The sequence below is a fragment of the Sciurus vulgaris genome (genome assembly GCF_902686455.1).
Source record: "Sciurus vulgaris genome assembly, chromosome: 7".
Classification (NCBI taxonomy): Eukaryota; Metazoa; Chordata; class Mammalia; order Rodentia; family Sciuridae; genus Sciurus; species Sciurus vulgaris.
The window spans coordinates 113,956,945-113,978,683 of record NC_136467.1 but is presented as its reverse complement, the minus strand read 5'-3'; the positions used below and the strand labels follow the sequence as shown (position 1 = coordinate 113,978,683).

Below are 21,739 nucleotides of genomic sequence, written 5' to 3'. Positions count from 1 at the left end.
CCTTATCAAAGACAGCTTATCTCCTGTGGTCACTCACCCGCAGACTCCAGAGGGCCACTCTGCAGGCCTGTCCCAGCATCTTGCTTCTCCAGCCCAGACCCACCTCTGCCTCAAGGGGAGACTGGACTCCAGTGACCCTCCCTGTTCATTAGGACAGACTGGGGACAGAGAGGGGGAGCCGGCTCCTGAAAACCACATGGGTATCAGCTTTCCCCCATGTCCTTTAGCTGACAGCTTCTGGAAAGTTCTCCCTTACCCTGTGTGGTTTGGATTCTGGGGCCCACTTCTCTCCACACCCCTGCTCCTGCCGTGAACGGGCTGATACTTGGGGTGTATCTCTCTTCGACTGGGGCTCCCTGAGGACAGGCCATTTGGACCTAGAGGAGGCTTCGACAGGATGACCCACGGACATCATCAGACCAATGAAGTCCACAGGTCCGCGGGTGTCAGCCGGGGTAGTATCCCGAAGGGGGACTTTTGTTGTTTAAAACCGGAAGACAGGTTTTTCAGAAAGACCGATTTTAATAAGGAAGGAAAGAAGGAGGAAGAAAGAGTAGGAGGGAAAGAGAAAGAGTAGGAAAGAAAGGAGAAGAAGGGGCCGAGGGAACGCTCAGACTTTCCCCTTCCAAGCCTCCTGGTGGGGCTTATTCCTTTAAAATCCTCTTATCTCCAACGCTGTGTCTCCTCTGGCCGAGGGGTCTGCGGAGCGAGGCTGGCTTTTCTCCCAGTGACAACCCAACTCCAGGCTCCATAAACGGTCCCCGGTGCCTGTGTGGAGGCGGAAAGGGGTTCAGGCTGAAGGGCCCCAGCTGCCCCTCCCGCCCTTTCCCATCAATCCTCACCTCAGTGGGTAGCCCTCAGCCAACCCCAGACCCTCGAGACCCAGAAGGGGACACAACTGTCCAGCTTCTGTGGTGGGCTCCGGCCAGCTCCATTTCTCTCGCCTTCTCCCACCTGGATCCCTTCTGGCCAGCCGGGCTCCTGTCCTCAAGAGTCTCACCACAGCCCAGGTGAATACCAGCCAGCCAGAGGCCTCCCAGCCTTCACTTGGGCTATCCTTGCCTCCCCTGTGGGGTCCTTCCCCAAGTGCTGCCTCTTTCCAGAAGCTTCTCTGGATGCCCGGTTCTCCCTAGTTCACTCGTTCATGTGTTCCTCCTTTCAGCACATGCTTTTGAGTCCCTGAGATGTGCCAGGCATGAAGAGATAAAGGACCTGGGGAACTCAGAGTCCAGTGGAGGAAACCAAATGTCAACAGTCAATTAAGACCCTTTAGGGTGAGTTTTGGCCTACTGCCCCCACCCCCAGTTCACAGCGATAATGTCCACCATCGGCCGAGGGCTTACTGTGTACCAGGCACTACTCTGAGTGTTTGATCTGGAATATCTCATTTAATTCTTGAAGCAGTTTTACGGGGAAGAACTATTATCATCCTGTTTTATGGAGCACACAGGTCTTAAATAACTTGCCTGAGGTCTCAGCCTATGAAGGTCAGACCAGAATACAAACCCAGACAGTCTGGGCTGAACTCTTAAACCCAAAGCTGCTTCCCTCACAGCCCAGAGACAGGGATGTTTCTCTAGGCACCCTGAGGTCAACCCCTGTTGCCAGCCCCTCTGGGAGGACCCCTAAACTGTCTATCCCTCTGTACGCAGCCTGGCCGTCTCTGCCGGAAGTGATTAGCACCATGGCCTTGTCTGCTTCAGTTCTCCTGAGCTGTGCCTGCTGCCTGTGGCCCATCTCTGTGGAGAGTGGGCATCTCCCAGTTCAGACTGTCAACCTTGGGCAGGCATGGCCTGAGGTCCCCCCAGCACCCAGAATGGGCCCACAGTAGGACTCCCTCAGCTGCCAGCCTTCTGCCCAGGAAGACAGGCAGGTCCTGAGAGTTAGCAAAAGGCCAGTGTCAGGCATGGCCAGGGCAGAGGCTCTGCCCATAATGACCATGAATCAGCAAGAACTACTGATCCCCAAATGGCATCCCCAGGCCTCTCTGAGGAACTCTGTCTCCAGTGAATCAAATACCCTGCTGGTGGGCCTCAATCCTCAGTTTTCCTGAGGTCCAGTGAGGCTGGTGAAAAATTGTCCGCATCTCGGGGACCGTTTGGGGACTAACTCCTATGGGCCCTGGAAGTTCAAGCCACGGCCCTGGGGGGACCTAAGCAGTGCTGGGAAACATCCCAGGTCTGGGACACAGAAGAGGAGAACCAAAAAGATACATGGAAAGAAAGGAATTTGGAGCCCAAGTGGTGCACCTGCACGCTTAGCATGTATTAAGCGCTGACTGCATGCCTAGCACCATGCTCGCCCTGGCTGTGCAATGTTAGCCCAGCCTAGCAGGAGTGCCCAAAGCTGTGGGACTGGTAGCAGCTTATACGCCCCAAAATGCAAGCGAGGGAAGGGAAGTAGGGATGTAATGGCTGTCCCCAGGACCAACACAGGGGCCCCCAAGAGGGCCAGGGCAGAAGGCCAGGTCTGTGTCCAAGGTCCTAGGACCCTGATGCACTTCCTGGCCCAGGGCATCAAGATCCCAGCTCCCAGCAAGACTGAGTTCTGATGGCTGCCAAGGACCCAACCCTGAAGCTAACCAGGGAGGGAAGAACATTCGGGTCTGAGGTCAACAGGTCTGATCTGTGCCTGTCTGGTCACCCAGCAAGATCCGACCTTGGTGAGATGTGCTCCTTGGTCACCAGTCCTGGCCCTCACTATGTGGGACTATGATTCAGTATCCAAGGGGACAGAGAAAGGAGGGGGTTTCACGAAGAGGCTCCTCACACCTCGTGAGTCTCCCTCTTGGCCTAGAAAGCCTTCTGGGACAGGTTGGAGAGGGACAACCTGTCAGAGCCTTGCCAGAGCTGATGGCCTCCCCTGCGCCAGCCTGAAGAGGAAGGGACAGAGCTGGGAGACTCGAGGGCCAGCGAGGGCGAGGCCTTCTGAGACCAGGATCCTCCTGCTTCCCTGACTGCTGAGGCCTTACAGGGTACCCTGGGCCGGGACTCCCCTCAGGCCTGCAGCCTTGAGCACACTGTGCTTGTGTGGGTGTTTGTCTGAAGGTGTGCCTGCCAGTTCGTGTGCATGTGTGTGCACAGACGTGTGCGTGTGTGTCTGCCTGTACAGGCTTATGAAAGCAGAGACCCCAGGAACTTGAGGATTTGGCCTCCTCTTCCTTCCAAAACCACAAGGCCGCTGGCCGGCCTCAAGCCTTGGTTTCCTCAAGGCCCAGAGAGGCTAATGAGAAACAGACCCTCCCAGCTGCCTGTGGGGTGGGTGGCCCAAATGCAGGAGCTGTTGGTCTGAGAGCCCGCCTCTCTCCTGGGATCCAGGGGGGCTCAGAGTAGCGGAGGCCCCTCCTTGGGCCTTCCCTGTGGTGGAGGCAGACAAGAGTCTGCCAGGCTGGCCCAGAGACCACGCTTGGGAGCCCCTCAATTTGGAATGCCACCCACCACCCCTGCCATGACCCTGCCTCTGGGGAGAGGCCACACCACTAAGGGTTTCTCAGTGGGTAAAAGAGGCAAGTGGCTGAAAAGATGTGTCCTCCCTCACTCTGGGTGGCTGAGAGTTCATTGGAGCAGGGAGGGATGTACACGGGGAGGGGGTGCTCTCTTCATGGCCTCAACCTGCTCAGAGTCAGACCCACAGACCTCCTGTGGGGGGAAGCTGTGATGGCGATGGCAGGAGGTCCTTAGGAACGCAGACTCCTGAGCTCTCCTTGCCCCAGGAACCCTGATGGGGCAGGTCTGGTTGAGTTAGGGACTCTTCTGAAATGGCCCCAACCCAGCACCATGTAATATTTAGAGATTAGCTTTCAGGTGTGTACTTTTGGAGTCCAGGAGTTGACTCACCACTCAATTTTTTCCCCTTCTTAAGCTGGGGTAAATAATGTGACTTACTGGAGAAAATGTCACATCGCAGGCTCCGTGCATGGTAGAGACAATAAAAGCAATAATAATGACAGCAGCTGACCATCACCAAGTGGTGGCTTTGTACCACACTCTCTGCCATGGCAGGGCTCGAATGCAGGATGCAGGTTGGGATAGTGGATAAGGGCTAAAGTTTGCCTCATTTGGGCACACTGGGGGCCCTGAGCATGTCCCTACAGCCTCCCCCTAGTCACCTAAACCTGCAATTGCGGAGGGTCCTGCCGCCTTGGGAGATACAGCCCAGAGCTCCAGAAACCAGGCCTGGTTCCTTCCAGCCTAATTGGCTAATTGTCTGCCGCCTTGATAGCTGGGTCTAGACATGACTGGTCCCAGCCGGGCCTTCACCCAGCCTAGCTCCCTGGGCCACTGAGCAGGAAGGATTAACATGCAGGCTGGATTTGCTCACTTAATTCCTTATCAAGGCCCTGTCCTTCAACACGGAGAGCAAGTTTTCTTTCTTCAGGCAAAGAACCCCAGGAGGCTCTGGACAGCAGCAAGATGAGGAAGGGAGGCTGCCTGACCTCTGTCTGTCTTATCCACTGCTTCCCCAGGGGTACAGCGCGGGCTGGAAACGTCTGGACTCTCCCTGGAGCCCCCAAGAGAGTGGGCCCCTCACAGTCTCGCTCTAGTGGGGAGACTCCAATGAGGGCTATCGACCCAGCTGGAGCGGGGCTGGCTCTCCAGGCATTGAACTCTGGGGTCTTTGCACCTCAGCTCCTTTCAGTGAGGTAAAGGCAGAGAAAGAGGCCCATGGGGACCAGGACAGGAGTCCTCCTGGCGGAGCATCCACCCTGTGGGAAGGAGAGAAGGAGCTGGGCCCACTCGGGGTGTGAACTCCAAGGAGGAGTGGAGGGCCATAGGGGATGCCAGACTGCCCAACACCGGGCCAAGGAGGCCTCTGAGGAAAGAAGAAAAGTGAGGCCTCACCCAGACAGGAGAGGTAGAGAGAGGGCTCCGGCAGTGCCGAGCACTCCGTGTGGGCCATCCCTCTACGACATGCTGTAATGGGCGCCCTTTGAGCTGGTGTTATCATTCCTATTTTATGGATGAGAAAACAGAAGCCCTAAAAATCTCTGAAATGTGCCTAAGTTCATAGCTAGCAATGGACAGAGCCGTGAACGGCCTGCCCCGGCCCAAAGACCCACACAGACCTTCCACACAGACCCTCAACCTGCAGAATGCAGAAGTCTCAGCTCCCAGCCCCCACTGCTCTCACCTCCCATGCTGCCCATCACCTTGCCAGGAGCTGCTCGTCTCCCCTCCTCCAGGAAGCTTCCAGACCATCCCACCCTTATTGCCAAGACCCCAGAGCAGGCATTAACGTTTGCCAGTATGCAGGGTGGTAGGTCCTGTTTGACCCAAGTAGCTGCACGGAGCAGGAGTCTAGGCATGGACTCTAGACTGGCACAGCTCTGGCTTTGAAACTTAGCTCTCAGCTCTGCATCATTGGACCATCTGTGCCTGTTTTCGCATCTATAAAATGGGACTAATAATGGCACCTACTTCAAAGACCAGTGGAAGATTTAATGAGATACTGTAGATGAGATGTTTACTCAGAGAGAGGTAAAATGAGGCTCAGAAAGGGTGTGTGCCAGGCAAGGACTTTCTCAACAGGACCCCTAAATCTCAGGAAATACTGCCAAGAGTTAATAAATGGGATGACATCAAATTAAAAAGCTTCTGCACAGCAAAGGAAACAGGAATATGAAGAGAAAACCTACAGAATGGGAGAAAATATTTGTAAGCTACTCCTCTAACGGAGGCTTAATATCTAGAATATACAAAGAACACAAAAAAGTGAGCACCCAAAACTCAAACAGCCTCAAAAATAAATGAGCAGATGAATTAAACAGACACTTCTCCAAAGAAGAAATACAAGTGACCAACAAATCTGAAAACAAGTTCAACACCATTAGCAATTAGGGAAATGCAAATCAAAACTACACTGAGATTTCATCTGGCACCAGTTAAGAATCCAAATAATATACATGCTAGAGAGGATGTGGAAAAAAGGGAACAAATTTTATACTGTTGGTGGGGTTGTAAATTAGCACCACCACTATGGAAATCAGTATGGAGGATCCTCAAAAGACTAGGCATGGAACCACCATATGACCCAGGTATACCACTCCTCAGTATTTACCCGAAAGAATTAAGGTTATCTTACTACAGTGATATACCCACGTTTATAGAAGCATAATTCACAATTGCCAAACTATGGAATCAGCCTAAGTGACCATCCATGAATGAATAGATTTTTAAAATGTGCTATATATACACAATGGAGTTTTATTCACCCATAAAGGAAAATGAAATCATGCCATTTGCAGGAAAATGGATGGAACTAGAGACTATATGTTAAGCAAAATAAGCCAAACTCAGAAGGTCAAGGGTCATGTGTTTTTTTCTCATATGTGGAAGCTAGAGAGGAAAAAGGAAAAGGCAGGCTGGGGTGGGGGGGATGTGAGAATTTCACGAAAATCATAGGCAGCTCAGTAGAGGAAAGGAACCAGTGGGTGGAATGTGGGGAGGGAGTGGGGAAGTGCTGGGGACCGATACAGATCAAATTATATTGTTATACTGTGTGCCTGTGCAAATATGTAACAATGAATCCCATCATTATGTTCAGCTATAATGCACCAATAAAAAATGTGGAAAGAGCCACGCATGGTGGCACATACCACATACCTGTAATCCCAGAGGCTTAGGAGGCTGAGGCAGGAGGATGGGGAGTTCCAAGCCAGCCTCAGCAACTTAGCAATACCCTAAGCAACTCAGTGATAACCTGTGTCAAAATAAAAAAATTTTAAAAAAAAGGGTTTGGGATGTGACTCAGTGGTTAAGCACCCCTGTGTTCAATTCCTGGTACCAAGAGAAAAAAAAAAGGAAAGAAAAAATAAATCCAACATGCTATTATATTAACTTATTCAAGCAGTAAATAGATACTAATAACTTACGTGTCAGTGTGTACTAAATATTGAGATGCAGAATTTATTAAAAGACACCGGATGCTATAAAAAAGAAAAGGTGTGTGCCTTCTCCACTGTCACGGGCGTGCTGACAGCCGCAGTCAGAGCCAGGAGATGAAGGAGACCCACACTCCAAGGTGGTGGCTCCTGGTCTCTGGTCCAGGGCTTCTATCCCTCAGTCATGAAATCACAGGGTCTCTGTGGCCGTGAATGCTCAGAGCCAGGCCCTGGGAGGGCTGGAGAGTGACAGCTTCCAGGCCAGGCCCTCTCCTGCCCACCCTTCCGCCCCCATGCTCCCTCAGGGGCTGTCTTCGCCTGACCTTGGTGGTCTTTCTGGGGTGTGGGGCTGTTTGCAACAGGCGTCTATTGTCTGCTGGTCCAAGTGCACCTGTAGTACCTCGTCCCAGCCTGGTGAGTCAGCTCTTGGCAGGCAGCGAAGCAGCCACTCCACATCGTCTTAAGTCTGAAAGAGGACCTTTCTTTTCATTTTCCTCCTCCTTCCTCTCTCCACTCTCCATGAAGTGGTCATCTCCGCTGGGCAGCAGGGAGCATCATTCTCTGCCAGGATTTCTTGAGTCTCCTTGGCCAGGAGACAGGGTGGGGCCTAAGAAACAAAGAGACTGAGGCCTAGGGCTGGCCAAACCCCTGAGCTACTGCAGCCGGTGTTCATGTCCTCAAGTTCCCCATTTCCAGGGGGGTACCTAAGTCAGGGCAGGTGTCGCGACACTTTACTTACCCAGGGCCTCATACTTAACCACCTCTACCATCTGGACCCAGGTCTCAGATCTAGAGACTGCTGAGCAGACCAAAGGCATTCCTGAAAATTATCTGACATGAGTTTAGGGCTTATACTTTAAAGCTTTGACAATTATACTTTGGAGCTTTTTTTCCCCACCTGAATCAGAGATTATGTACTCCTATTACACACCATTGAAGCTAGCTTGACTATATAATTTGCATATGTACTAAAAGAATTAAATCAGAATAGGGTAAAGGTTATTTAAGATATTCTTATTGAAAGTGAAAGACAACAGGCAGCAAAAACATAAGAAGTATATCCAAGAAGTAAAACACACTAAAGCAATCCTGAGTTATTCAGGGTAGAGGCAAGCAAACGACAGACCCTGGCTCTTAGGGACATGGTTTTGTTTTAATTATTACCGCACTCTTGAGTGGAATATTGGATTAGATCAATTTCTTTTTAAGAAGGTTTAAGAGTATATGACACATTTTTAAACAAGGACTTTCAGAGAACATGATTTCAGTTTTCTCTATATTTGTGGTATTTAAAGAAATATACAAAAGTTAGTAATGGCAGATAAAGTGATTTAGACTGATACCACTGAGGATAATTAGGACAACAGAACAGAATATTTTAAAATCTGCTCAAGGACATCAGAGAACTAACAAGATAGTAAAGAATTTCTGGGCCATGATTAAGACCTAGAGAGATAAGAGTGGAATTTGGAACCTTGTGTCTCCCCAAGCCCTGGGGTGTTTGAGCATTTGAGAAGAGTTACCTGAAAGCCCAAAAAGTTGAGCAATTCTTTTGACAGCATTATGAGACCACGAGGGCATGGACTGAAGTTCCAGGGTTGCCAAATGGTGAAACTGAGTGAACTCCCTCTCCCTCAGCAGGGGCTCCAAAAAGGGGTACACTCAAGGAGTTAAGGGTGAACCAGAAATAGCTCAGTTTCCACTCAATCCTTAAAATGAAAGTAGGAAACCCTGTATTGTTGGTGCTCCAGGCACAAATGTGAATCCTCTCTGAAGGAAGGTATCATCCAAGACTTCACATTATTTCTAAGAAAAAAATGTAAAAACAATGTCCAACACATAATCCAAAATAACTATACACAAAAGGAGTCAGACAACATTCTATTAAAAACATCAGAAATAATAGACAATAGAAATAGGTCTATATAGGCTACCTGTATTAGAGTAAAGAGCAAAGATTTAAAGGAAGTGCGCTTACTATGTTCAAGGAGATTGTTGTGGTTACTATTGCCGCATAGAAAATTACCCCCAAACTTAGTGATTCAAACAGCAACTTTGTCATCTGATGATTTTGTGGGTCAGAATTTCAGGAAGGGCTTGACCAGGCAGTTGCCACTCAAGGCCTCTCATGCAGTTGTCAGATATCAGAACAGGATATCCAAGAGATCTCCCTCACATGCCTGGCAGCTGGTGCTGATTGTTGGCTGGGAGCTCAGCTAGTGTTGCTGACCAGAACATCTACACATGTCCTCTCTGGCATGGCAGCCTCAGGGAGTTAAATGGCTTACATGGTAGCTTCCCCCAGAGTGAGTGTCCAAGAAAAGCCTGGGAGAAATTGCATGACCTGTTACGTAATAGTTGCAGAAATCACACAGCATCATTTCTGCTGAGTTCTACTGGGCACAGGAAGTACCCAGGCCCAACACACCCCAGATTCAATGGGAGGAATCAGAAACCCTCCTCTCTCTCTCAATGGGAGCATTGCCAAAAAACTTGCAGTCATAATTTAAAACTTCCACAGAGATAAAAGAGATGAGCTTCTATTGTTAAGAAAAGTTCAGTTGGTTGATGATGTCTTCTGAACATGAGATGTTCTAGACTTTTCCAAATGAAGTATGTTTCACACATTCCCCCCTCTGCCAGGTGGATCCACAAACCTGGCCACGGTGGGTCACTTAGATATCTTCACAATATCTCTAAGCTCTACTAGAGATGCAGGGGCGACTCCAGCTCCTCATCCACATTCACAATGACACCCCACCCACACTTACTCCGCGCCTTCTTTGTTTTCCCCCACAGGGATGGCAAGGCAACTCCTCAGGAAGCCCAAGAACCTTAAAATGTACAAAGCGAAAGAATTAGAAATTAGGCAGCATCTATCTGCCCTTGGGCCTCCCAAACTCAAATAATCCTTAATACATCTGATAAGAAGGAAGATTCTCAGACTGGGAGAAGAGAGGTACAATCTAAAAACCTGGTAGGGATTAATACCTTAGAAAGTTCCTGTTAATCAACAAAAAGGAAATCGAATAGGGACCAAAAGGCCAATACATGAGTGGGCACGTCGTAAGAGAGGAAGTTCAAAGGCTGAGAAGAAAATGAAGAGATCCACAAATTCATGAGTGACTGGAGAGACCCTGTTTCACACAACTACATTCCTCCACATCCAACTGAATGGCACAAATTAGAAAGGTAGAGCAAGCTCCGTGCAGGGAGGTGGGACTTTTGGGTCCAAAGGCAAGAGGATAGGCCAGTACAGCCATCTGAGAGCAATCTGGTTGTCTTTAGATAGGGATGTATATACCGTGCATCTCAGAATCCCACAAAAATGGGTCTATAGTCCGGAAAAATGACCCAGGAGGAATGAAAGAGGATTTGTACAGGATGTTCATGGTAGTAAAATTTGGAGAGGTGGGGGAGTTGAGGGAAACTGGGGGAGTGGGTAAGTAAGGTGGGGTGGGTCCCTTCCAAGAGGTGAAGGGAAGCAAGCCAAATATACAAAGATAGATCTTAATAGCAAAGTTGAATGAAAAAGAAACAAGAGAATTACAGCATAATATCCCTCATGTAAAGTCCAAAACATGCAGAAAACCTCACCAGTATACAAAGAGGATGCAGGGTCTGGATCTGGTGCTGGGGTGAGAAGTAGGCAATAAGAGATGAGATGAAGAAGAAAAATAAACAAAAGGAACATTGAAGAGGGTTTGAGTAGGTCAACAATGATAGTGTACTGGGAACCAAGGAATGCCAATCAATTCAATCATCTCTGCATCTGAGATAAAAATAAATCCGAAGAGCAATTTATGGACTTGGACTACAGAGATTCAGCTTCAACAGGCCTTCAGCGAGCCCCCAGATAGAGGTCCCAGTGATTCTGTTAAGGCTCTCTCCATCACTGTAGACAGATGATCATCAGTGGTTATTTGAATACATCTGGTGCCAGGGAGCTCATTTATGATGAGCTGCAGGTCATTCTAATTAGAAATGTCTTCAAGCTGAGGCCAAAATTCACCTCCCTATACTTCCCAAACCTTTGATCCAAGTCCCATCCTTCAGAGCAAATAAAAGAACCAGGCCCCTCCTGCTCCCAAAAGCCAGCCCTCGACAAACTAGAGAAGGCCGGCGTCATTGTCACCCACCTCACCAGCCTGGGCACCTTGAATTGCCCAAATTCAATGACCTTCCACGCCTGGCTGTGCTTTTCAAGGTTCTCTGCCCAACCCGCTTCGTTCTAGCCAAGCTCTTCCCCTAGGTCTGGTCTAGTTACCAGCGTTTCTCCTCAAACACGGCTCCCTCAGGGAAAGCCCACCCTCAGCGTGTTACAGGTTGACCAGCTCAGGATATGGCTGGACATATACTCTCAGCAGCCAGGGCTCTATGCTCTATTAATATAGCCTCACATTAAAGTCTTTAAAAAAAATCAACTCTCAGTGATCACTCAAACTTCTAGGTCTTTTTTACCACTTTATACACACATAAATGCATATGACACAAAAGATACGCAGTGTAAAGACTCAAGTGAGTCACTTGGCTTCTTGTCTATCTTTCTGGAGATAAATACATTTACAAATCTAACACAAATTCTCGCTCGGACAAAGAGAAGTAGAGTCTACACTGTCAGCAAACACTGTCATGCATCTTGCTTTTGAACTTAATCAGATAAGGTGAGAATTTTCCCTATCAGTTTATAACTCCTTGCTTTATTCTTTATATGAGCCCCATCGTCTTTCATCATGTGATCTACTCAAAGTATTTAACTGATCCCTCACTGGTGGACATTTAGGTTGCCTCCAGTATCCAAGGCAATGCCGCTAATAAGCTGCACGTAAGCCAGGGTTTCTATAGGATCACATCCATGTTCCTTTTGACGTGGATTTTTTTTCACCCAGGAGATGGACTTGTCATTCGTGCCTGCTCTGATCTCTCTTGTTGGCTTCGCCTATTCTTCCAGGCATTGTCAGCCTAATTTGGAATCCTGATTAGCTATTGGGCCTGGTTCCTCAGCTTCAGGTCATCTGCAAACTTGGGGAGGGAGACCCTCAGGCCTCCATTCAAGTCAATAATAAAAATATCAAGAAGTCTAGGGCCGAAGATCAGGTCCCTGGAGCCAGCCCTAGAGAACTCCAGGTATCCATTTATCGGCTGTCATGGGAGGTGTGTCCCTGCTATTGTCACAAGAGCCAGCACCACTAGAATATCCAAACAGACCTTTTCACCCCCTGGCCAAAAGTGAGCCTTCCCGTCCCCTGCCTCCCAGTGAGGAAGAACTGAGCCTGGGGAACCCGGGTCATTTGCTCCTAGCAGAAGCAGCTAGAGGGTCTGGAGAGGAAACCCCCGGCCCTTGTGGGAGCTGGAATCCTATCCTGACCATTTGTAATTATGTGGTTTGGGGCAAATTACTTAACATCAATTGAGACTGCTGTGCTCATGAGCAAGAGGCCTTTCAAAACCCGGAGTGAAATTCCCTCTGGCCAGTTCTATCTTAACACTTGCTCTTATCTTTTCTGGAATTGACTTCTTGGACTTACCCTTCTCTGCTTTTGGTGTGTCCCCTTGAGAGGAAAGACTGGGCATACTTTATCTTTTAGCAGAGCTCAAGACAGAGCACCAATCCAGATCTTTATCCTGAGGCCCCAACTCTGCAGGGTGAGCATCAACTAGGATTCGGCCAAGATTTTGCTAGATTTTCAACATGGAATTTCAAAATGGGGTTTGCTTCAGCTATTCTGTGCCATTATCCCTCAGTTATCCCTCTTCTCTCTACCTGGGCTGGCCAATATGTTCAGGAAGGACCTCCATTTCCCAGCCTCCTATCCCTCCTGGCGCTAGGTGACTTCCAAAGTGTAAAGCCATGGGTTCCTTCCTTTCCCATGGAACTGCTTCTCAGGATGCCCATCATCCCTGAGCTCACCGAAGAGTACTCACATGATAAGGCCACAGTTGTTCCAGAGGATGCTCACGTGGACAAGGACCCCATTCAACTCGGCCTTGTTTGTGTGATTAATCAACTATTACAGACACGTTCCGGGTTAGAACCGTCATCACTTCTATTCTCAAAGCCCGGCATGGTGGCACATGCCTATAATCCAGCATCTGGGGAGGGTGAGGCAGGAGGATCACGAGTTCAAGGTCAAGTGGGATCCTGTCTCAAAATGGAAAAGAGAAAGGGCTGGGGTGTAGCTCAGTCGTAGAGTGCTTGCCTAGAGTGTGCAAGCATGTTCAATCCCCAGCCCAGCAGAATCAGTCAAATTTCAAAGGGAGGGACATGGAAAAAAGAGCAATCAGGGAGAGTCAGGAGGGAACCCAGGTCTGTGCCACCCCAGCCCAGCTTCTTTCTGTTGTTCCCCCAGGCCCCCGCCCCAGGATTATGCGCCTCTCCTTTCCTGTTCTGTCTTGCTCTTCCCTAGGAGGGAAAGAGTAGGAAGAAATAGCTCCACATCAAGGCCCGTGTGGAGGGGGCTCCGGTCCAGGTCCCGCAGTCCCAGGCCTGTCTGCCCCTGGGAGTCAGACGTGCACGGATGATGTAAGTCAAGGGGAGGGGGAAAGGTTGCCAGGCATTCCAAGTCTAAGGACAGGGGCACCTTCCCCTGTGGGTTCGGGATGGTGGGTGCTCTGGGCGTGCAGAGGTGAGGGGAGAGCTGCCGCAGGGCTGGGTTGATTCAGCCCCTGCTTACAGGGCACTCTTTGGCCGTCCTGCAGCTTGTCCTCGGCACCCCCAGCTGGGTCTTCAGGCAGGCAGCTGCCCTAGGGTGGACAGGGTGGCTGAGGTCCGGAGTGGGCAAGGCCAGTTCCCCAGGACCCCTCCAGACAGGGACTCAGCTCTGGAAGACTCGGAAATCCTCCTCTGTGCATGTGGAACCCCAGATCCGGGCTCTGTAGGCAGGAGACATATCTTGGCCTGGGGTGGGAGCTGGGCCTGCCCCTACTATGGCCCCTCTCCCAGCCCCCAGTGGTGAAGGACAGGCGGGTGGGCTGGAGAAGCAGCAGCTCACCCTGGGGGTGGTCTGAGCCCCAGTAACCAACTCTGATGTCCCACAGTGGGGTCGGGACAGGAGGGGGCTTCTCCATCTCACCAGCACCTGCTGCCCTTCCTACTGTCCCCCCGCAACTCCAGAACCTGTCTCTGTGGGGCTAGAATTTGCCACACAGAGCTTGGGTCTTGCAGGAGATCGGGGTGTCCTGGCTGAACCCTTCTGCTTGACTGCTCTAGGGTGGGTGAGTAGCAGCAGGAAAGGCCACCCTGCCACCAGGGGAAGGACACCTTAAAGTCCCTTGATCTTTCAGAGCCCCAGTTCCCTCAGACAGCTCATGGAGGCCTCTCAGGTGGGACTCAATGAGATCATGCAGGTGACAGGTTTGGACAGAGGCTTGATGACCATGACCCCCACCACTGTGGCTGTTGTCATTAGTACTATTACCCATCCCAAGCCACATCCCCCACTGCCTGGGGCAGCCCTTGTCGGACACCAACTGAGGCCAGGCTCCTTGCGTAGGTCCACCAGGCTGCCACCTGTGCATGGTGTGGAGGGGTCCCAAGGAGATGGCTCTTTCAAAGTGGCTCAGCGAGGAAAGAAAAGGGTCTCGGACAAGATGCTGGGCGAGGGGGGTGCCATCTTGACTTGCGGTTGCCGTCTCTGAAATTGCTGGCTGGCTCAGGTGTGTGAGTTAGGGAGGGGATGTAGATGGCTTCAACCACAGGAATGTCACCCAGGAGCCAGCCGAAGCAGCCCAGGGTGGGAAAGGAGTAGGTTTAGGGGAGGCCTCGCTGCCTGCTTCTCTCTGACCTCATTGTCCTGGGGCCTTTTAAACACTCCAGCCTGGACTCTGGAGTTTAGAGAATAATAGGACCTGCATCTGTCCTTCCTTCTCTCCTTCCTTCCTTCAGTGCCAATAAGTCGAGGCACTGAGGATGCAGGACCAAGGAGACCACTGCCTCAGGCTGTTCCCAGGGCTCCCTTGAGCAGCCTCCCTCCCTCCCCCAAGACCACTGTGGGGTGGCGCCATCTGAGAGAGATCCCCAGGAGATAGATCCACATGGATCAGGCTACCCCTGTTGGCCAGGAGGGTGTTTCCAGTGCTGATCTAGGAAATTCTAGGCTCCTCTTTATTAAAGCAGGTGGCATTTATTTACTTCCCACCAATCATCAGGGAAATGGGTGTGTTTGTTCTGTAGCGAAAGTCCTGACAATGGTTGCCTGGCCTGTAGGACCTAGTCCCTTCTCCCTCTCTGACCTCATCTCCCCCTACTCTAGCCTCTCACTGATTTCCTTGCTTTTCCCCAAACAAACCAGCTGTGCTACCACCACAAAGCCTTTGCACAGGATGTTCCTCTGTGTGGCCTGTTCTCCTCCACAGTGCACATGGCTCCTCCTAACACATCTTTACTCGAATGTCACTTTCTTAGTGTGGCCTACTCTGACTTCCCTTCTAAACGCCATATCATCTCCTTGTGCCCCTCATACCTGTCTCTTGTCCTTTTAAATGTTTCCACAGAGCACTGGCCACCCTCTAATATGCTTAATTTGTTTAACATCTGTCACCCTCCATTAGAATGCCAGCTCTGTGAGGTCACTTCTGCTCACTACTATTTCTCTAGAAACAATACAGGACCTGGCATGTAGTAAGTTCTCAATAAATGTGTAGAATATGAAGGGGAGGGGACACCCAGGCCTCAGTGCTGATGCGGGGTAGCAAGAGGTAGCAGTAGGTCCTGCTGGGGGCTGACCTGCAGCCAGGGCATGTGTGTGGTGCTAAAGGAAGAGCCAGTGAGCTCATGCCCCTTGCCCCTCAGTGTCACCTCATTCTGGCTGCTGCTTGCTGTATGTGTTGGGAGCTGAGGAGGCTTCTCCCCAGACCTGACTCAAATGCCACCTCCACAGGAAGCCTGCTCTAGCCATGCTGCCTGGCCTTGGTCACCTCTCAGCCCCAGCCTTCTAGCCTTAGCACAGGAGGTTCCCAGGAGGGGGGCCCTGAGACCTGGAGTGGAGAACTGGGCTCCTCTCGGGCACGTTCCCTGCACTTTCCAGCCCACTTTACAGATAACAAAACTGAGGCCCAGAGATGTTACATAACCTGCCTAGTCACAGAGCCACTTAGCGAGGGAGCAGAGTTCACTCCCTGGTCTCATCCCTTGCATTGCTATCTGACCCAGGGACACAGGGAAGGACTCCGTAGCCTCAGCTGGCTGGGTACAGAGCTTGTGATTCCTCAGAGGGGTTTCTGCGGGGACAGCCTGGGAGGGCGGGGTGCGATGCTGTGACCCGGGTCCCTCCGTGGGCTTCTAGGCATTCCATGTCCAGCCACCGGGTGAATTCCCCACCTGGGCAGGTGCAGGAGCCCCTCAAGGCCATCGCAGAGGTCAGGGACAGCTGCCTCCGTTCCTGCTGGCTGGCAGCTCCCTCTGCTGGACCCAGCCCCGAGAGGAGCTCAGACACAGGGACGCCGCGTCTGTCTGCACTGGAGTGCTGGCAGTCCCTCTGCAGCCTCGCAGGGAGTCACATGTGGGGCACCTGCGGGGTGCTCAAAGTAGCAGGGAGGGACCTGCAAGCGACGCTTCTGGGTGACCCGGGAGCCCCACACAGAGGAGGAGACGAGTAGGGGCTTCAACCACTGCCGCCCCCCTCTGCCCAGCCCAGTGGCTGTGTATGGCTGGAGGGGGCTCCTGAGAGAGGCCTGCTCGCCATCTCACTGGAAGCTCTGGGCAGCCAGGGTTCTACCTTTGTCCTTTGGACCGGGAGCTCCTGAGTTGTGCCCGGCTCACCTGGGGTAGGAGCTCGGCTCAGCCTCCCAAGCTGTGAAGCCCCTGGGCCTCCTGGGACACCTTCTCAGCTTGACGCCTGGCCCGGGCACCTGTCCCTGTCGCTCTCCCCGCTCCCCAGGCTCCTCTCCCCGCCTCTGGGGGGCAGAGCTGACGCTGGCAGTGCTGGTGATGGCCACCCAGACCCAGGCGCCCCAGCGGTGGTGCCGCGAGTCGCCTGAAGAGCCATGCCAGGGATGGGACGTGACTGGCCCCTGAGCTGCAGGCTTGACCACGAGGAAGGTGATACCTCAGGGAGGCAGAGCGGTGCAGTGCCCAGTGACATCAGCGTACGTGACAGTCAGCCCAGTCCTCCCGTCCTCCCCCTCCCTTGCCCCACAGCGACTGCAGAGCACACTGACCTTCAGTGACAGGCACAGGCCTCTCTGTGCATGTCCACACCAAGGACAGGGGCGGTACCTGTGGGAGAAGCTGCCCTGTGACTCCTTGTCTTCTAAGTGAGTACCCAGGGGTCTAAGGGCTACCCCTGGTCCCAGGGCTCTGTGGCCTGAGCTTCTGGGTCAGCAGCCTGCTGCTTACTGAGTGACCCCCCCTTCTGCCCGCGGGCAGCCCTGCCAGGAGGGAATTGATCGTCCTCTTGGCTCTGCTAGACCTTCCTCCTGAGTGCCTGGCAGGCTTCTGGTGACTGGGAGCCAGTGTAGAGGGCACCTGGCTCCCCACCCCAGGCCTGCTGATAGGGCTGCCAGGTCTGCGTCCCTGGGGGCAGAGGCCCAGAGCAGGCAGAGCTGGGTGTCCTGAAGAGACAAGTCCAACCACTTTGGATGACCACCACCTGCCTGCGTTGCCTTCTGGGGAATCCAGCTGCTGTACCGGCTCTTCTCGGGCGCCCCCCCACCCTACACACCACCCAAGGGGTGTCGGAGCCAGAGTTCAGCATGCGCACAGAGCTGACGGTTGGAAACACCAGTCTCTAACCTGTCCCGTGCATCCCCCTGTGTGCTCACGTCAGTGGCTACGACTTGAGCACCAGCTCAGTAGAGGTATATTTCTTTAGTTAAAATGACATATGTTGGAACAGGAAAGACCATAGAATGAATCCGACAGAACTTTCCTATGCTCACGTATGAATATTCGACCAGCAAAACTCCACATCATGTACAGCCACGAGAATGGCAAGTTTTACTCCATGAATGTATGATAGGTCAACACACACGCTATTGTCATGTATAACTAAAAAGAATAAAAATTTTTTAAAAAAATTTACATATGTTAAGGCCAACATTGCAGCTAGCCTGAAGTATAATTCTGGTTGGAGCAAGTAAAAAATCATCAGATGGCTAGTAGGAATATCCAGGAATAAGAGAGTCATATTGAGCCTTGCTAAGCTCCTATCTATCCCTGGGGTAAAAGGCTACATGCACACAGGGAAGACAGGAAGGGCCTCAGCTGTCTACCCAGCCCTAGCTGAGCACACAGAGTAAAGATCAGGGCCACCTACAGTATGACGGTGCTCCCCAACCCACACACAGATCCATTGGCAGAGGGTTGAAGCCTTCCTGGATCAAGGTATTTAATTAAGCACAACAAGACCAATCATGGGTTATCACTAAGCTACCCCGACCCAGGAGCAATTGCTGGGATACCAGACTCAAAAATAAAAACAAGAACTGAAAACAAACTAAGCAGATAGCAGTAGCCTCACACTGTGAGGAAGAGAGATTCCTTAGAACTAGCCTAGGCAACTCGCTAGACAAAGCCAACCAACGGACACAGGAAAAGTTCAGCAAGGGTGACCTTGTGGTGGTGGTGGTGGTGGTGGTGAATTAGAATTCAAAGTTACCACCAGATATTACCTAAAATGTCCAATTTTCAATAAAAACCACAAGACATGCAAGTAAAGAGGGAAGTGGGATTCATTCAGAGAGAAAAGGATAGTCGATAGAGATTGTCTCTGAGGTACCCAGATGTTGAACTTGACAAAGACTTCCAAGCAGACACTCTTGATGTGTTCAAAGAACTAACAGAAAACCATGTAAAAGAATTTAGGAAATACTCATCAAATGACTCATCAACTAAAGGATAACAATAAAGAGAATATTTATTAAAAAAAAACTAGAAATTCTGGAGTTTGAAAAGTACAATAATTGCAATGAAGAAATCTCTAGGGGAATTCAACAGCATCTTTGAACTGGAATAACAAAGAATCAGCAGATTTAAAGCTAAATTCACTGAGATCAACTAATCTGAAGAACAGAAAGAAAAAAAGAACAAAGAAAACTAAACACTACCTCAGAGGCCAGTGGAACAACATCAAACATACTTAATGGAAGTTCCAGAAGAAGAGAAAAGAGAGAAAGGAGCAGAAAAACATTTGAAAAAATAATGGACAAAAAGTTCCCAAATTTGATGGGAAACATTAATTACACATCCAAAGTCAAAGTGGGTTGAATGCAAAAAAATCCACTGACATCATAATAAAAATGTTGAAATAGAGACTGGGAAAATCTCAAAAGCATCAAGACAAAAACTGATGCATTACATACAAAGGAACTACAGTATAATTAACAGCTGATTTTGCATCAGAAATGATGAGAGACAGAAGGAACTGGACAGTCATGGTCAAAGTGCTGAAAGAAGCCAAATAAAACCAACCAACCAACCCACCCTGTCAAGGAGTAGTCCAGAGCCAATAGAAGTCTCCTTCAAAATGAAACCAAATAAAGACACACCCAGGCAAGTTAGCAAATCCACCTTACAAGAAATACGAAAGTAAGTTCCTCAGGCTGAAAAGAATAACACTAGACAAACCGAATCCACATGAAGGAATACAGAGCAACAAAAATGGAATTACCACAAAAGGTAAATATAAAAGACACTATAAATATGTTTTCCTGTTAACTGGTTTTAAAAACAATTGCTAAAAACTACACTGAGATTCCATATCCCTCCAGTCAGAATGACAATTATCAAGAATACAAGCAATAGTAAGTGTTGGTGAGGATGTGGGGAATAGGTACACTCACACATTGCTGGTGGGACTGCAGATTAGTGCAACCACATGGAAAGCAGTATGGAGACTTCTCAGAAAATTAGGAATGGAACCACCATTTGACCAGTTACCCATTCCTAGGTTTATACCCAAGGGACTTAAAATCAGCATACTACAGTTACGCAGCCACATCAATGTTTATAGCAGCTCAATTCACAATAGCTAAGCTATGAAACAAATGTAGGTGCCCTGCAACAGATGAATGGATGAAGAAAATGTGGTGTGTATACACAATGGAATATTACTCAGCCATAGAGAAGAATGAAATCATGGCATTTGCTGGTAAGTGGATGGATCTGGAGACTATCATGCTAAGTAAAATAAGCCAATCCCCCCAAACCAAAGGCTGACTCTTCTCTCTGATATGCAGATGTTAACACAAAATAAGGGGAGGCGAGAATAGAAGTTCATTGGATTAGGCAAAGAGGAATGAAGGGAAGGGAGGGGAGATGGAAATAGGAAAGATAGTAGAATGAATCGCACTTTCCTTTCCTATGTTTGTGTATAAATCAGTGAAAATCCACATCATGTTCAACCACAAGAATGGGATCCTCAGGGAATAAGTTATACTTCATATACATCTAAAAGAACAAATTAAAAACAATTGCATAAAATAATAATTGCAAAACCATATTGCTAGTCTTAAATAAAGATGTGATATATAATAATAATAATAATAATAGCATAAAATATGGGAGTGAACAGAGCCGTATGGGAGCACCAGGGATCCCTCAAACCCTGAGGAGGAACGGAGCCCACCAGGAAGGTAGATATGCGGGTCAATGTGAAAGACATTTTCTCCTTTCTTCAAAAGTCTTGGAAAGACTTGAAAGATAGTATAAAGCAATAAACCCAGCACTGTAATGTTTATATGGATGGAATGTACGTGATCTAAATGGCCAGAGGACAGGCCAGGGACAGGAGCTAGATTGCAGCCGAGAGTCTATGATTAACTAGAATCAAGTATTAATCTGAAGCAGACCAGGCTAAATTACAATGCGTAATAGAATCCTTAGAATGAGAACTTAGAGAACAACAATTTTTTGTTCTTTTTTTTTTTTTTTTTTGGTATGTGGGATTGGACCCAGAGGCACTTAACCACTGAGCCACACCCCCAGTCCTTTTTAATTTTTTATTTTGAGACAAGGTCTCACAGAGTTGCTTAGGGCCTCGTTAATTTGCTGAGACTAGCCTCGAACTTGTGATCCTCCTGCCTCAGCCTCCCAGGCTGCTGGGATTACAGGTGTGAGCCACCTCACCCAGCAACAATTTCTTCAACCAGGAAGTAGGATGATAACAATCCCCTGGGTCTGGGGGAAGACTGGGGTGGGGGTGGTCTTACTACTAATTCCTTACCCACCCGCAGTCCCCGTGCCCCCTCTGCATCCAGCCCCCACCCTCTCCGTTCTCCCCAACCCCAACACATACACAGGAACCAGGAATTACACAGGGGGAGACCACCTGTAAATCCCCTTCCGCCAGAACTGCTGAGGGCCAGGGGTAGGGGGTGGGGGCGTGGGCTGGAGCCAACCTGCTCCAGCTTAGACAACCATAAACGTTCCTGCCCAACCTCTCACTCATGGCCTTGAGGTGGGCAGCTTGGAGCCAGCCATGGTGGGGGTATTTACATTGCAGAAACTGGCAGATGCTACCTGTGAAGGTTTTCCCCCTACAGAGCTATTTTAAAAACAACCACCAGCCACTGCTGAGGAGCCCCGGTGCTCTGGGCGTTAGCCACAAGAACAAGCCTCTAGCACAGGGCTAGAGGAACCCCAAATGAAGCCGTGGGTTACAGCTGGCTCCACCCCCTTCTTCCTTCTGTCACCCCACTGCAGGCCAACGCCTGATCCACTAAGGACAACATCTTGCAGCTGAGGTCCCTGTACCACTCTCAACCCCCTCCAGGTTCCTCTCCACCGCCCTGGAATACAAACCAATACTGTCCCTTCTCTGAGGATGAGGGCAGGTCCAGCAGGCCCCTCCTCCTGCTTCATCTGAGCACTTCCAACCTCGTTTATTCTGCTCGCCCTGCCACAGGACCTTTGCACGTATC

At 50.0% G+C, this 21,739-nt stretch overlaps 1 long non-coding RNA gene across 2 annotated transcripts; it reads right to left on the bottom strand.

Annotated features, from left to right (window-relative positions):
* Positions 1-478: 478 nt before the first annotated feature.
* Positions 479-17,491, bottom strand: LOC306666167. 2 transcript variants are annotated; one of them, XR_013765224.1, is made up of 3 exons: positions 17,039-17,486; positions 12,806-13,022; positions 479-768 (listed from the first exon to the last, which is right to left on the bottom strand). It is a non-coding gene; the product is annotated as an uncharacterized lncRNA (long non-coding RNA). The 2 variants fall into 2 exon arrangements; XR_013765223.1 differs by lacking the exon at positions 479-768 and adding an exon at positions 4,716-4,949 and having other exon boundaries at positions 17,039-17,491.
* Between the last annotated feature and the right edge of the window lie 4,248 nt (positions 17,492-21,739).